Raw genomic sequence first — 14,333 nt, 5'->3', positions numbered from 1 at the left:
CCACCCACCCTACCCTTTGAGTTGAGATAATCTGGCCCGCGCCACTTAAGGGGAAACCACAGTTATGGACCAACCAGTGTAAAATTTTATTTTTAAGAGTTTCACTGTTTTCGAATTGGGAGGGTTTGAGTTTTGGTACATTAGCAAGGATTGCTACCAGAGGCCTGCTTACTGGTGGGAGGTTAATCACAGCGGGGATAATATTATTATAGTAGCTACGCGCCGGTGGGTTCCTGCTTGCTAGAGTACAATCCTTGGGCACCTCCCCATTTGCTCTGTGAGATGTGGAGGAAGATGGTCCATTAGGGACGCCACTTTGCAAATTTGCAGTTTTACTGGTAGGTGCTGGGGGATTTGTATTACTCACTGGTGGAGCTTGTGATTTAGATACGGTGTGGGCAGTTGTTTTAGCCTTGCTGTCACTCTTCCAGCAAATGTCTCAAATTATTAGTGTGCTGCTCGTTCATATGAAAGCAATAGGATATTTGAAAAAATGAAAAATAAATGTAGAGTCTTTAATACACACCAAAAAGCAGCTAGATATGTACTGAAAAAATGGATTACTGTCAGTTTAATACAAGTGAGATTTTATATTTTTTAAACAATGTAGCTAACAATATGCAGAAATATGCAAAGTTTCTATCTTTCCTATAATTACCTAAAGCTTGAAAAAAATATATACTGCCATGAAAATCTTCTTCTGTTCATCTAGAAACATAGAGCAGAAGAAGGAAAAGCCAGGTTATCTTTTTTTTAAAGGGTAGCAGTGAAGATCTTCGTGTGTTATGTGGTAGGGTTGTGGGAACTTAGGAGCATATGTATCAAGCCCTTTTACCATTCGCAAAGGGGCCTATTCTCAGAATCGACCCGTTTGCGAACAGGAAAAGGCCTTCTGGGATGTATCATCCCAACAAGGCCATCACAAAATAGGAATTCAAAAAATTAGCAATTCCCTATTTTGCGATTGCATTTAAGGAATCGCAAATTGCAATTCCTTAAATGCAATGCAGGAAGCACCCAAGTTGTGTGATTTTGGCTTAAGAAATCGCAAACTACGACCAACTTCAAGCTGGTGGTAATTTGCGTTTCCTTTGAAAAATCCACTTTTTCCATTTTTCAAAGTGCCATGTGGCGCACAAACATGCCTTTAGGGCAGGTATGTGCACCACATGTGCACACATACATATTTCAGGAGTGCAACAGGGTGTCCTTTTGACACCCTTGCACCCTTGAAATAGCATTCTCAATTTGCGAGTACCTAATGGGTACTCACAAATTGCGAATGCCTTCCCATTCATTCCTATGGGCATCTAGGCCCATAGGAATGAATGGGAAAGTATTTCTTAATTGCAAATCTCAATTTGCGATTCACAATTAGGTAATGTTAAGGGATTGCAATGAATATTGCGATTCCTACATACATTCCATTTTGCGAGTCCTTAATAGCGATTTGCTAAAAATCGCTATTAAGGACTCGCAAAACAGTTTTTTCATACATATGCCCCTCGAAGTGTAATATAAACTGTCTTGGGTCCATTCAGGGTTGTTCACAAAACCTCTAGCTCAACCGTGGTTAGCCATAGTTTCCAGCTGCAAGACTTAAACAAAGGTAGTGTAAATCATTTAACACCATCTAACAATGAAACAAGAAAGTCACACTGCATGAAAGAAATCCAGCAGAAATGTATAAAAAAAAAGCATATTTTTATGAATTTTATAGACTAAGATGAGCAAAATCCGTTAGAGGGTTCCGGAGGTTTAGATTTTTAAAGATACCATAAATCTAAGTTCAGCTGCAAATAGGCATTGATAACCGTAAAGTTAAAAAACGTATGAAAAGTGTGTCAGAGTTGAATTTGCCTACTCTGGCCCAACTGGTGCAACCCATTCCAACAAGGTGAAGGTCAGGGTAGGCACTAAGGAGTATTTGGACAGTTTCCTGGCTGCTAAAGTTTTTTCAGTCCAGTTCTGAACTTTACAACATGACCTTCGTAGACTTTAGTGGAGTGCTCCTAATGCAGTGGATCCAAAAGATGGAGGACACTCAAGGATGTTCTTGCAGTTACTCATCTGTCCACATGTCAGGTGGGGTGACTTTGACCATAGAGGTCTCCCGAATCCTCTTTGAGCCAGTTTAAGGACAGCTACTGCTGGGCTACCATTCTCAGTCCACAGCATTCCCTGCGGTATTCCTCTTGGGTGACTGATATGGAATCAGGTGATACTCCCTGGTTTGGCAGTCTTTGGTGCAACTTCTGGCCATTGAGAATCGGCCTTTTAAGGCACCTAGCAGTGTTCAACAGCTATTTTCCAGAAGTGGTTACTGACTTGCCAAGTTGGGCTACTTCAGCTTTACTGGCCATGGTGCTGGTTCCAGGGAGTCAGCAGACTGACCCTTGGAGTCACTTCTTTTTTTCTGGGGCTTTGGAGTGACATTCTCTCAATCTAGGAACCACATGCACACTTCTTTCTTCAGTAGACCAAGATGAGGCAGGTGCAGTCTAGCAGATGGTGCAACCTCTCTTTGCCAAGTTCCGGGGTCAGCAGGGCAGTCCTTCTTCAGTCCTCTCTCCAGTTCCATGGTGATCTGAGGTTCATGGTGCCAGGATGCCATATTTATGCCCAGAAAGTGCCCAGGGGGGTGATGTGGTCATTAACCAATGGGATCCTTACTGCCCTGTGATAACTTCCTGCTAAGTGTGACATCTACCAATCCCAGAGTGCACTGTTCTTCCCATCATCACCATAAACATTACACATCCCTGAACCCAGAAATCACACAGAAGTCCTAAACTCCACCCAAGTGTATTGTTATTTTGGATTTTTCCTTAAAATAATCTTTCCTTTAAAATGCTTCCTTTAATTTTGTATTGTAATTTGGTAATGTCTTTCCTTAAAATTGGTTTTCCATGATTTGATGTCCTCCGATATGGTTTCTCAGTTTGCGTTTTCCATTAATTCACACACATCACTGTGTCCTGCCTTTCCTCTTGGCAATTGATTCTGGCAACAGGCACTGTGCTATCAGTACTCAGCTGTAATAAGTTATTACAGTTGAGCAGCTGCGTTGTTTCTTTGATACGGGTAAAATAAATTTGAGATGGGCTTCTATAGAGGGTTTGAAAGCCCTCATGTATTATAATATGTTATGCCTAAAGCAAAGTAACATCACAGGAATGCAGTAAACATTGTTTACAACGATGTTTACACATCGCATGCCATTACAACGTGGTCATCACAATGACAGAGTTGTTACATTGCATGCCATTACATTGCAAGCCGTTACAACACCTTGCTGTACGGGGCAGAAGGTGTAGGATTTTAAATCTAACACCTTCCCTACTGTTGCACAGACGGGAGTTGAAATAGTAAATTATACTATTCCAAAATCCAGCACCCCCTTACAACAAGTCGTTGTAATGACTTGCGTTGTAATTGTATGCGTTGTAACAACGCGATCGTTGTAATGACCGCCATGTAATGGCATGCGTTCTAAATGCATGCGTTGTAACATAGCCTATTCTTAGGAATGCTGAAAATTGTCCCTTAGTATGGTATTGGTATTACACTGGAGGTCTTCATAAAAGGGGACTCCTCTCCACTTTCACAACCATTACTGGGAGCATGTATGTCATGTAAGCCATCACGCTTGCCAAACTCTTATACACTCAAACTCTTTGCACAAGAGATATTTGCATTGGCCACCATTAACAGCCCCTCTACTACACCAGCCATTATGTCAGCCCTTCTCTTAAGCACTTCCAGTGCAGCTCTTTGCAAAGTGTCCTCACAGCCAATACCTTCGACCTCCCGCAATATGCCAGCCATCATGCTACCCTCCTCTTATGCACCCAAACTTCTTGTATAAAGAATATGCTCACAGCCCAACACCGACACTGTGCCACCAACCTGCCTGCCCTACTCTTAAAATGAATTCTGGAGCATTGAACCTACCTAAGTGCTCTGCCACTCTCATGATGGTGGGATATTCATTCCACATTTAGGAATTTTATTCAGCGAGCATTGGCGCCCCCGTGGTAAACAGCTTCCTTTAATCTTGTTCCACTGCAGGCACCTTTACACTTCACCGCTTCTTATATTTGTTTAATTTTCCCCAATCCCTGTCAACCCCATGGCCTCCAGCTTCCTTTCCACAGAGGGTTTCACGGTTGAACAGATTTCGAAATATTTCATCAAAATCATATAGGAGGGGAGCTCATTCCAAGGCTGTTGTCCTCCTGGCTGCGACTACATTAATATTTCCGTCCATCCATCCGCGCGCCTGGATACTGGCGGAGACCAAGTTCAATATTGAAAAATCCTTACGATTGATCAGCTGGTGAAAGGCACGACCAGCTTGAGAAAAACAATTACGAGGGCTATACCATCCTCTCAGAAGATCCTTTATAATCAACATGGACAAACATTTAGGCTTCACTTCCATTTGTTGTGGTTCACAAGACAGGTCTCTTGTTTGTTGTTGGGTCCAATAAACATGGAAGTGTTTCAGTGTAGTGGTGCTAATATTTTACAATGTAAACTATAGCAGAGACCTTTTAAATGGGCTTTACTAATACATTATTCAGAAGGCCCTGCCTTGCTTCAAGGTCGATTTTTCCATTTGGCATCTGGGACCTGGTATTACAAAAAATTGGTGTGTTTGCAGACTAGTGAAAAGCTGACCCTATATTTAGATACAAATTAAGGCCACTTGCATCCAGTGACACTGGTTCTAATGAAAAGGGCAAAGGTAGACAACGGTAAAACTCAGCCACAAAAACAACCAAGAGTTAAAAGCATTGTTACCTTTTAAAGATCAAAGGGAACTGCCAAGGGGTGTGCCAGATTTATCCAAATACATGATTTCATCAATATGACTTCATTGCAAAGAGAGATAAGTTTGCAAAACATAATTGTACTGCCTGATCACAAGAGTTGCCAAGAAGTACTGGGAATTTCAAGCACCGCCTATAACTGCTCCCCTCAGTTCCTTGGTGCTTTAAATCTGGAAGTAACCAATTGTGTATGATCAATGTGCTCGGACCCCTTACTATCTAAGGACTTGGTCAGGTCTCCAAATATAGATAGTCTGGAACCCTTGTCTTCAGACAAAGGCCCTCCTGCTCTTGTAGGTATCTTTGATATCACCCCTTTCTTTGACAGCTTTTCTTTGCATTTAGATATTTGCTTAGAAAAGAAGGAATCTTTGAAAGATGACCTGTTTATGAACCACCAAGATTTGAGTCTTTCTAGCTTTCATTAGCAGAGCCAAAGCTGAGGATATTGAAAATATACCATGTCTGAACTCAATATGAGCCACCCTATGGCGTGAGTTAGAAAATGTTGTTTATGGTCCTTGTATTTGCCTCTGTATGCCAAGACCTAGTGTGTAATGCACACTTTATAGGCATGTGGCCAGGTACTAGAAATAAGGTGTATTCCCTTGAACCAATACCATGAGTGCTTAGCCAAGAAAAGATGCAGCACAAAGTCAGAAACGAGGGTCAAGTCTCTTTAGAGTTTGTGTAGTCCGAGCCTGTGCTAACCACCTTAGTGATTTTAAAGGACTCATTAAAGGACAGGGTGCAGAGTTTACATGTCAGCAGCAGTAAACACAAAGGCTTGAAAAATGTATGGTGCAGATCTAAAAATAAAGGGGCAGATTTACAAGCCCCTTGTGACACTTTTACTCTGCCGGTGCTTCACTTTTGTGACGCCGCGGTGGCATAAACAATGCGCAACTATGCAACATATTTACAACGTGACACATCTAGTTAGATGCGTCACGTTGTAAAACCCTGCGCTACATTATACCTGTGTCAGGTATAATGTATGCAGGGTGGGCGTTCCGTCGCAAGGAAGCCACGTAAAAGTGGCGCAGTGAAATCTACAAGATTTCACGGAGTCACTTCTACATCCCTGCTGCGACAAATCCTTATGCCTGCATTAAGCAGGCGTAAGGAGTGACGCAGCATATTAGAAATAGGGCACCCCTGAACAGTGCTAAAGTTGAGTCGCGCTTGCGACACAACTCCAGCACTGCGTCACCCTTACGCCGACAGATCCGTCATGCATCTATCTGTCCTTGCGCCATGGTGCGCAGCATTGCAAATGCGGCACATCCATGGTGGCGCAAGGGTTTTTTTGAGTCATGCACAATAACTAGCGCATACCTGCTAATATGCAGGGATGCGCCAGTTATTGTAAATCTGCCCCAAAGTATAATCAATTAAAACATGACTAACTATACACTGCATATTACAGGGCATATACAGAGTCCTCCCCTTTTTATATTTCTTTTCCTGCCACACAAGAGAACCCAAATATGGGGTTACATCCTCATCTAAACTTTAAAATGGCTTGGCAAAGTGTAGGGTCTGGCAGACAAAAAATTATATAGAAACACATCATATAACCACAGCAGCATTAACCTATTCGAGGTTTTTTCAGAAAAAAAAGTAATCTTCTTGACATTCTTAACACACCCAACCATCAAATGCCCCTGAAGACAAAAAATACTTGCTAATAGCATTCGCATTTTTCAAAAGAACCTTGTCCATTTATGTTCACTCTATTGTGTTTCCAGCCAGCAGATATGGGATAATTTAGTTACTCTACCATCTGATGAAAGTTTGTTTACAAATGTTCAAAAATGTGTATCACATGTGAACATGATAAAAATGTCATGCCATAGCACATGCTTTGGATCATTGGGCTGTTTGGTGGAATTAGCATTGGTTTAAAATAACTGCTCTACACAGGGCCTAAAATATCACATATTTCTTTACAGCATATTTCCGATACATAAAGTGGCAGGATTTTGTGGAGAAAAAATGCTTTCCGAAGCAGTGTGAGCGAGAGGTGAGAGCATTCTGTAAATGAAGTTGAACTTCGCAAGAGAACTTGTCTATAAAATTGATCTAGACTTAATCGTTTTTATTTGTTCATTACATTTTAAATTTGTGGAGAACAGCAGTCCTAAATATTTATATAGGCTAGCGTTTTTAGTGCTATGTTTAAACCAACTAAAATGGGATGCCTTTTTTCCAAAAACTAACACTTTTGCTTATTGCAGATTTATGTTTAAAAAAACTACTGTACAGTAATCTGTAAATATGTCAAGATTCCTCTAAAGACCCCTTGTTTGTATAATCTAATATAACAAGATCATCAGCATGTATTATACATATGGGCAAGTCCTATTTTTGGGGACAAGGAGTTTGTGGTATTTAGTGAACTAGGTAAATCCGCCACATGTACTCTAACGAGAATCAGAGCTAAAATTCACCCTTGACGCAATCCACTTTATTTATGTAAATATTTTTATTAAGGCATCCAGGGGAATCCTTTTCTACTCGAGTCCAATTTGATGTATGTAATGCTTGTATTAAGGTCAATAGGCTCTGTGGGCCATTCCAGGGTAGCAATTCCTTCCATAACTTCTCTCTGTTAACCGTATCAAATGGTGTATGCAAGTTCACGAAACAGCATCATAACCTATGATTCATCAATTTGATGTTGCTGATCGCGAACGAGGAAAAAGTCTTGCCTGGATGTCATTTTGCTCGCTCGTGATCGCCAACTTGACGTTGAGGACCACGAGCAAGCAAAAAATTACCTCTATGTGTGTTTGCACTGTGCTACATGCAATTTGCGCAGTGCGAAGTAGCGCAAACTACGCAAGCGTAGCGTAGTACTTCACCCAGGGTTAATCATAGACCATTAGGAGTTCATTCAAAACTTGGGGCTGTCTTGAAGCAATTTGTGTTTCTAAGCTTTTTAGAAAGTCAATTTCTAGTAATAGCACATTATCAACTGCATCTGTTTCTTGTAGGATATGGGCGCCCTTTAGTACCCAATGATCACTACTGTCTTGTTGCTTTACATTAAAATCATGAAACAGCTTATAAACCTCAGCTTATCTAGTTCAACGACTTATAAACCTCATAGGAAATCAACACCTAGTCAACAGGACAATTCAGACCCAAACTGAAAAGTTTCTCCGGTCAGCTTATCTAGTTCAAAATGAACATTTAAGCTAATTAATCCATTTCTGCCTAACAGGCATACATCATACTTGCATAATTTGAAGACAGCGATATAAGAAAAACTGTGTTTGAGCTATTATATTCAAGAACGTGTAGAATATCATATATCAGGTCACCTACTTCACTCCTATCAATTTCCAGACTGAAGTCACCTACAATGAGGAAAATGCCATTCAACAGTTTTCTTGCCTTTTTATCTTTGTGTTTCATATAAAAAAACAAGGTATAATGGTTGCTTCCAACTGGAACTTGTGTAGAAGTTTTCATTGAGATTGAATTATTGAGTACTTTGATTCTAATGGCTTTCCTTTGGGGTTATTGGATGTTTTAACAATTTTTTATTAGCTTATTATTTGATGCCTTTTGTACATATCCATTCTCACGAGCGCTAGTGGACATTCTGCCCCCATTCTCTTCCTATTTATAATTTTTGGTGTACTATTACATTTTACCCCAATCACCTTTTTACATTTATCACTTAGGGCTTTAGTAGGCATTCCTATTTTTTTCAATTTCCCTAACATGATCATTTTATATACCACCTATTTTGAAATCTTTGTTTAACTATTTTTGGTTGGCGGTATATATATACCTGCTCCGTTCTGTTTTCCTGAATGGTGACATGATGCCTGTATTGAAATCTCTATCTTGGGCAAGTTAACATCAGCTATCCCTGGTGCCGCCGGCCATTTCCTTCAGGTCTGCTTATTGGTCTTAATCATGTGGGTAAACACGTATTTGCTTTTTTAGCTCCCCTGTTCTACTCTGCAGGAGGTTTGCATGGATTTGTTTTTTGTTTACCATGACTAAGGCCTCCAAGATACCTTTGAGGGTCCCTTACATCAGCAATAATTCATTGAGTTAGGCTGACATCGTGGTTGAATTTGAATTATTAGTATACTGCGGTCATCAGGGATCCAATTACCTCTATTTTCAATGCCCCCTGTTGAAAATAGTTGTCCATTTGTCATACAAAGGTTGTCTCAAGCTGTGTTTTAAGTATACCTTATAGTAATATCTAAAGTTATCCTCTGTAAGCATGGGGGCGATGATCATTTGGGGCCCATTAATTCATTCGTCAAGCTTGATAATATTGAGACATCCATATCACACATTTCCCCCAACTCTAGACTCTTATTGATGGCATGGGTATTGTAATCAGCTCCTTCTGAACAGTTATCTAATATAAGGTGACCATTTTACGTTTTGCTCCCATTAACAGAAAATAAATGTCACAAATTTGCAGATTCTCTGATGGCCGCTGTTATCCATTTCCTTTAATGATTGACCCTTGTTCTACTTTTGATCCTCTCTGTTTACCGATGGGCTTCTGACCCCTTTACTTGCTGCTTCACAGTTTTTCCTTTTACATTAAGGTCAGTGTGTGCTTTACTTGCCCTAAGCATGCAAGTTGTTATTTTTGATTTTTCCATTATTGGTGCTTAGAGAACATGGGAAGCAGTAAATTAAGCTCTAGTCATGGGATTGATGTCCCGATATGAGCAGATCCAAGGTGGAGTTTCTTGAAACAGTGGCATGCTGTACCGAAGCCGCCTTGAATGGTGGTGGACCATTCGCAAAGACTACTGAGAAAGCTGACTCCCCACCTCACCGCTTCTGACCAAATCAGGTCGGCTACTTAACCAATGGAGCTACCAAGGAAGCGCAGTGTGTACTAAGCATGCAAACTGCACGAAGCTGCAGCATTAACTTCCAGGGGCATGAGCACTCCGAAGGCTTCCACAGGGTTCTATACTTACACAGTCCCCTCTCTCCGATAACACCTCACCAGCACGGAGGTCATCTCTTAGAGGGCCTCTTCACTCCAAAGTTCAAGAATGTGCCAATGCCTTTATTCACTCCCAAGAACTAACCTGATTGGAAAGAGGATAATGGTGGACAAGCTCAATTCCTTGTGCTGCGCACCCTGTTTGAAGTTAACATGAAATCAGTGGCACTTTCAGGGCTGCCAAAAAGTTGTTGTACTGGAATTTACTGAAGTAAAAGTTTCGAGTCAGTGGCTTGCCCTGTGCTGCAGGTAGTTCAAGAAGACACAAAGGAGTGGGTTATTTGAAGAGGGTGTGCCAATAACACAGAAGTGGGGTAATGCTTCGTAGGTGTTTTAGGAGTGCTTTATAGGTTGCCACCGACTTCGTTAATTACCACTTATGCCTACGTCACCTCCACCATCACAACAGGCAGTGGGCAGGATTCAGCAGCAGAGACCCACCATCTGAGGCAACATGGGAAGACTGGAGACTAGAGGATCAAAGAGGCTGAGAAACAGGAATCACTGACTGTGGCAGAACTAGCCGCAGCCCATGCACCCCTTTGCTTCACCAGATCTACCTTTCATGTACCACCTCATGATGAATCCTTTGCCCCCGAAACCCGTGATGACGGCAGATGAAGACAGCGACAAAGCGGAATGGATGGTGGACCACCAGCAGGGAGCAGTTACAACTAGAGGAAATGGATTCTCCCATACCTTTCATCCGGATTCTCCTCAGTCAAACTACGCCCGAAAGGTGACCACGTCTGCAGCTAAAATCAGCCTACCATCCTCCACAGCGAAAATGGCAGGATCTTGTGACAGAAGTGCAGAGGAGAGACCTTTCCAGGAACCTGTTTAACAAGGAGGATTACGTCCCTTTTCAGAATCAAAAGGTAACACTATCACAATTGGTGGGAGTTAAGTGTGCCAGCATGGTATTTACTGACTTAGGCATTAACCTCAAGTTATCATCAGTAAATAAATCTGTTTGCATTGTTCTCTGGACAGTGGTATACTATGAATGTCAATTATGCCATTAATTACATTTGTGTAGAGCTCCAGAACCAGGTCAATTAATGAGGGTCAAAGCAGACATCCATAGCTTGTCCCCCCCAAAAAAAAATCTGGTTGAACCACATCAGTCACTCCACTGGCTTTAGACCTATTGAAGCCTTTTCCTACCAAAAAACAATAACATCCACACAAGATAAAGCCAAAGCCAAAGCTCCTTCTTGATTTGAGCATGTTCTCCACACAAATCCTACTAAAAGGCCCTTCCAACAATGAAGAGTTGCCACTAGTTCAGGAACTATTGAATATTTGGAATCTGTGTAATATTTCTCGCACCCTTCTTTATGGCACCCATCTGATATTGACCAATCAAAGTTGGTGAGACTTTCTAACCTACTGGCAGCAATATTGGCAAACAAGAATTGATTTGAATACAGGACTATAATTGCCACAGTCGCAGAAGAAGGATGCCTTTAGGACTCAATGTATCCGCATCTTTGAGGACCTAAGTCATGCAGACATTCTGTAGTAAATCTCTCATCACATTCCAGACAAAGAATAGCCCCAAGAAAGTGAAGAAAGATAAGAGTCTACAACCCAACTAGGAACGCATCCCTAGGGGCAGACTTCTCCTTTCATTTTACCAATCAAACTGGAGACAGTCTCTTTCTCATGCTAATTCAGTATTTTTTGTTATTAAATAGAACTCATAATCTTCTTGCTCTGCTGATATTGGCTGAGGGTTGAAGGTCAGAGGTCAGAGTTAGTTGCAGTGTTTGGGACACTGGTCAATAAATAGCACACATAAAAGGATGAATAAGCCACCTGCACATTTGAAATGTAACTTATTTATTTCTGCTTTTATACAACTTGAGGTGGAGGCAAATGGGAATGGAAGTGGGAATTGAAGCGAGCTCATTACAGCAGCATTTATATCAGAGCATACACCTAAGTGACATTAATTACCAAAGCCGTGTGTTTTTTAGAAGGTGACTTAACAGAGGAGCAGCTCCTTCACGCATCCAGCAGCTCAGAGCCGAAAATAGAGATGGAAGGAACAGAAGCATGCTAATCAGCAGCTAATGCTAATAGATATTTATGAAGAGCATGTTCAAAGCATAATTAGCTAAAGCTGAAGGAGAAAACAGAGTTAGCAATCTGTATTTAGGGAGCAGTGAAATGATGAGAGAGATGGCGTGCCTCAAATGATGTCCAGCCAGAGAGATAGCTTTCAAGCAAACACAAGATTTGGTAAAGCCTGTAGGTTTGGCTATTGCATAGTGAAAAGTTGTTGGTAATGTACTAGTGTTGAGGCTTTGTGAAGTTGCATAAATATATTTCAGTCACCAGGGATAGTTGTAGACACATTACAGTCACCAGGGTTGGTTGTAGACATTAGCACAAGAGTTGTGCAAAGTTGCCAAGGGCTCAGTTAAGAGTCTTATGGTCCACCGACCACCAGAATTGTGGCAGTGTGGCGGTGGCAGTCTTGCGACCACCCTATTTCAAGTCACGCGGTAGAACCACTATTGCCTCACAACAGCCACCAGGGAATCGCCATTCCCTGGTGGTGTTGCGGCAGTCAGGACGCCGCAATATGCTTGGCGGACCTGCCGCGGTCCCGCTAAGCATATTATGTGTTTCTTCACTGACATGGTTTTCATGGTGGTTTCACTGCCATGAAAACTTTGACAGAGAGGAAATAAAAAGTGCCCACAGGCCCCCTGGTGCCTCACGCCATATGGATGCACACAGGGGGGCACAACATGTGTTCCTCTGTGTGCATGTACACCTGTTCTTGCACGGCACGGACTTCACAATCCATGCCGCGCAGGAACTGTTTTGGCCGTTCCCATTGCGTGCCCATTTTCAGGGCACCACCTTGGGAACGTTAAAAAAAAGCGCACTAGACACGAAAAATACTCAGAATCTGATGGGTGGCCCAACCACAAATTTGCCGATGTAGCAGCCGGATGGACCCAGCGCCGCACAACCAAGCTTGTAATGAGATCCTAAGTTAGATCACTCACAACTTTACAATTATTTGTATTCCTTTAGGGCCTAACGAAGTGCAAAACTACCATGGGTGAAAAAGGAGGACCGCTTTTGAACTGGTGTCACTTGTCAGTTGTGCTCTCCTCCAGAAGACATCTACCCGGGTAAAAGTCTGGAGTCCTGCCTCCGCCTGCCAGTGTCCACATCGGATCCCCGGAACTGTCCCCAATCAGTGCATCATAAAGGGTAGGTACTTAAGTATGGAAAGAGGAGAAAGACGAGTTTTTCTTCTGTTGCAACACTGTGGACGTAATAAAGCCTGTGGCTTTTCATTTTGTTTAGTAGTAGGCACTCAAGGGCCCATGATGAGAGAGAGAAAGTGGTGTTTGACAAGAATTGGGTGACAGTCCAGCAGGGCCAAAAGTGGCAGGCATAATCCAAGGTGACAATGGTGTCCGCCTGAGCAGTGTATCTCGCGCATTTAGCCTTCTACCTGTACTGTCTTCTGTCAGTTCAGAGTGTTTATTAAGCCAGAGAAATTCTTGAAATTTGTGTTATGCAATAATTCAAAAATATTCTGAGAATTTCACAGGTGCGAATTGTCTCACAATTGTGACCGTTTTTTTTCATACAGTGAGTGTTTTGAGCCCCCACTCACGCAATCATAAACAACAATGGACCTGTTCAAAAGGTGAACAAGCTGAGCAGTGTGTTCAAACTTTCTTCTCAAACCAGTCCCCTAGCTTGTGTCTCGCTTTTGAATGTGATGTATGCTCACGCATTCAATTTTCACTTGCCGTGCCATGACATTTCTTTTCGTGAAATTTCCTGAAACAAAATGTTTCAATTTCACACAGGCCTAGTTTCTATTTCCCCTTTCTCTGCTGAGAACTCTTAAATATAATTTGGCAAGTCACAGGAACATTTGTTCTCGGTGGAAGCTGTTTCCGCTCAAATTGACATTTGTTTCATCTGTGCTACTATTGCCTGATGTAAAACAACTTTTTTTTACTGTCTGGCGCACGAGCTCCCATAGGATCATTAAATAACCTTAGAATTCCACACCCATTTAACGATGGTGTGGAGATCGATTATTATATTCCATGGTTGTGTTTCACCAAAGGTTTAAATGATAAGCCATGGCTCAGTCTGAAAATTCAGTATCTCATGCAGTATTACTTGAAATATGTACATACACACTTTTTTTGCGCACTATCTCATGTGCCTGTTATTGTGATTGGCATAGCTCCCTCTGGGTCCACTGTGATCATATTGTGTATGGAGTGGTCTTGTTGCCCATCAGCAAAGTGTGGCCAGATACTGATGATGGTCAAAATTAATAGGTGGAAATGGCGATCTGTAGTGTGCGCCAGCTGGGTTGGGTACTGAAGCAGAAGGCAAGGTGATGGAGGGATGCCAATTAGAAAGGAGGAAAGCGAACGAGAAAGCAATAGGGGACAGAGGGGGACAAGAGAATGTTTGCAGAGAGTGAGTGGAAAACATAA

This window comes from Lissotriton vulgaris, chromosome 2_1, assembly GCF_964263255.1.
Source record: "Lissotriton vulgaris chromosome 2_1, aLisVul1.2, whole genome shotgun sequence".
Classification (NCBI taxonomy): domain Eukaryota; kingdom Metazoa; phylum Chordata; class Amphibia; order Caudata; family Salamandridae; genus Lissotriton; species Lissotriton vulgaris.
Note: the sequence above shows the minus strand (reverse complement) of the source record.